At 17.2% G+C, this 3825-nt stretch overlaps 1 long non-coding RNA gene across 1 annotated transcript; it reads left to right on the top strand.

Moving 5' to 3' along the window:
* LOC122713734 lies at positions 1-575 on the top strand. Its single transcript, XR_006346523.1, has 3 exons — positions 1-108; positions 178-262; positions 383-575. It is a non-coding gene; the product is annotated as an uncharacterized LOC122713734 (long non-coding RNA).
* Positions 576-3825: the final 3250 nt, after the last annotated feature.

The raw sequence follows: 3825 nt of genomic DNA on the forward strand, positions 1-3825 counted from the left end.
AAAAAAATCTATTTTCATATATATTTTAATGCTTTTTTAGACAATTGAAAAATTAAAAACTAAGCTATATGCTGAGCAATCAGTTTGCAGAAACTGGTATTGACCAATGTAAGTTGCAAATAACGAAAAATTTAAAAATAGTAAAATTTTTAATTAATTTTTTTATTCGAATTTCAGAAAGGAAATGACGATATTCAAGGAAATGTCGATGTAGAAGATAAGAATGTTTAATATGTATAGTGTATTTCACAGTGAATTTATAGTGAGTGTATATTGAAAAAGTTAAACATGGTTAATATAGATAATAAAATTATTTAAATGTGAAGAATTATATAAATAATATATAAAAAACAAAATAAAAAAAATTATATCATTCTTCCAGATTGACGAGAATGGAAATTTTAAAGAAGAGATAATTAAAGAAATCATGGGATTAGTTTTAGAAGAAAGTGATTTTAATCAATTAATCACAAAATATTCAGCCATTTGTAAATAAAAAATTATTATAATGAAATAACTATTATAATGAAATAATACGATTATTATATATTTTAATTATTACATATAATTTTAAATTATAATTTTAATTAAATTATTTATTATTTATTATTGAAATATATTTATCATACACAATACTAATGTTTATTTAAGCAATTATATATAATATATATAAAGCAATTATATATATATAAAGCAATTAAGTTAATGTAGTGTCTTTCGAAATAATAAATAATGATGGAAGCAGTGCAATTTCTCTAAACTATCAAATAGAAAAGATTTATTCATAATAATTATGATTCAAATATGGTATACTAATTTTAATTGTAAAAGAATATTTAAAGAATTAATACTTAAAATATAATAATAATATTTAAAGAATATTAACAAATTGATGTACGATGTTACTTAATGTTTAAATTTTACTTATTCACTAAATTATTCACTAAATTATGTTTTTATACTTTTATAATTTAAATATTTATTTGTGTGATTTGATATGTGGTTATTATTTTTAAATTTTTTTTATTTCGTAATATCGAAATTATCGAAGCCTATTTTGAAACAAATTATTTCGTCATTTATAAAAATATTTATAAAAATTATCAAAATATGTGATATTCTGGATTAAAATTGCAATTGTAATTGAAACATATATATCCAAGTATATTCATAAAATACAAAATATAAATTTATCATTTTATGGAATTTAAATGGATAATATACGAAATTAGACATTTGTCATTGCAGATTATTAATATCAAAAACTTTATAAAAATTCGATTAAATACAATTGAAATTTTTTACTACAACTAGTTTATAATCAATTTACAATGTTAATTTTCTTCTTTTTTCTATTTCTTCTATCATACTTAATTCTAGAATAAACTTTATAAAAGAATGAATTAGTATCATTTAATATCAAATATATATTAATTAGTTTAGTTTTCATTATAAGAAGTAATGCTCTTACACTATTTTATCATACTTTTCTCTTAATTCTTCAATTCATATTTATAACTGATTTATTAATTAAAAAATAATTTGTATTTTTCTAAAAAGATATTAATATATTAATAATTCATATAAAATAAATATCAATCGAAATAAAAAGAATTAAAATCGAATTTATCAAGTTATACACTTATTTATATTATATTTTATATTTTATATTTTATTATTTATATTATATTTTATATTTATATTTATATATATATCAAGTATACACTTAATTTAAACATTTGTAAAATTATTATATTCCTCAGATATCAAGAATATTGTATAAACTATATGCGTCTTATATAATTAGAAATAGTTTTCCAAAATTTATATATTTCATAGATTCCATAGAGAAATAATCTTCTTATCGTGTTTGTTTTATATTTTTACAAAATATAAAATTTATTTTACATTTATTTTACAATTTAAAATCATAATACTTCTTTTTTCTAATATTCTTATATTATTTTCAAAAGTTCTTTACTAAATAGATATATATCATTTATAAATTCTACAGAATATTATTTAAACAGTATTAGAAATTTTAATCAGTTAATGAAAACCAAATATTATTTTGCAATTTAATAATCATATCCTTTATTGTATCATATAACTCTTTTTCTTTTTTTTTATAATTAAATTTTTTTTATAATTAATATCTTATTATATTAATATAATTTCGAATAATATTTGCTGGATTTAAATCATTTTTATTATTATTATAAAATCAACAAATATATATGTAAATTAGATTTATAAATAAATTACAATACAAAACTAATATTTTTTATTATTAAGAAATCTTCATTAATAAGAAATAATCATTTATTTATTTCGTTATTAAATATGAAAATGATATTTATATAATTTTTTTATAAATATGTTTTTTTTTTATCTTGCATAACATGATGATCTATATATATACATAATAAGAATCTTTTATTGCGCCGTACATGAAAGAAATACAATGAGATTTAGTTTTCTCACATAGTTGCGGAATAAAATACCGCAATTATCGATTAAGATTTCATGTGAAAAAATCACATGAATAAAAAATCTTTAGTTTATGACAATTTTTTAATTATATATAATTGTTCAATCTTTTATTAAATGAGTCTTCATTAGAAGAAAATTTTTGTCTTTTTTTCTATCTTTTATAATAACGAATTAAGCAAGATAAAAATTTCAAAATTTTTAGAATTTGGAAATTTTTCCTTGATATTCAATCCTCGATCATCGATTATTTTTGAATTGAGGTTACATAAATTATAGCAAATTATTTATTCATTGGATAAGGATAATATTATGAAACTAAATAGTTAAGATAAATTAGATACATTAAATAATATCTTATAGTCAGACGTATACATATATATCGTATGTAAATAGCGAATGGAACAATGATCAAATGCGTATTACGTAAATTAATTATAAAAATATATCCGATGTAAAAAAAGGAGAATTGTTGAACCAATCAATGTATGACATTTTTATAAATTTTAATTATTTTTAAATACAAATATAAAGAATAAGAATTTGAATAATATTCTCTCATTAATCTTAATTTATAGAGATATTTGTAAAAATTTATTGCTATTATTACATTGAAGTTTTGGCATTTCATGAAAATTATCATATATAATATTCGAAATTAAAATTTTTACATTTATGGTTCTTCTAAATTTAAAGTCACCGATGCTCGCCCCTTAAAATTATGTATTATAATTTGTGTATTTATAGAATTTTATTGAAACAGAAACGAAAAATTGCTTGTTAATATTTTATTAATAAAATTGTCTATAAGATCTTTTTATAAGCTATTATATAAAATTAATTTTATAGGAAAGAAAAAATAGGAAGAAAAGAAAAGAAATAAATGATCATTTAAATAAATTTTAAAATCTCACATTTATATTTCATTATATATGTATAGCTATTATATAAAATTAATTTTATAGGAAAGAGAAAATAGGAAGAAAAGAAAAGAAATAAATGATCATTTAAATAAATTTTAAAATCTCACATTTATATTTCATTATATATGTATATATTCCAACCGTTTGACATATTATTTGAGAGATATCTTACTATTTAAGAAATAAAAAATGAAAATTAATTATTTAAATATTTCGCTTTAAGCACTACCTATTCATTTTTTAAATAGTATTATATAATCAACGTATAATCTGATTGAGAAATAATTAAAAAAAAAAAATAAATAAAAATATGCAAAATCATTTATTATAATAATTAGAGAGAGAAACTTTAAAGTAAAAATAGCACAGATACATATTTATAATATAAAAAGGTAACGTACATTCATTATTT

The sequence above is a fragment of the Apis laboriosa genome, unplaced genomic scaffold (genome assembly GCF_014066325.1).
Source record: "Apis laboriosa isolate Shangri-la unplaced genomic scaffold, ASM1406632v1 scaffold26_cov146, whole genome shotgun sequence".
NCBI classification, from domain to species: Eukaryota; Metazoa; Arthropoda; class Insecta; order Hymenoptera; family Apidae; genus Apis; species Apis laboriosa.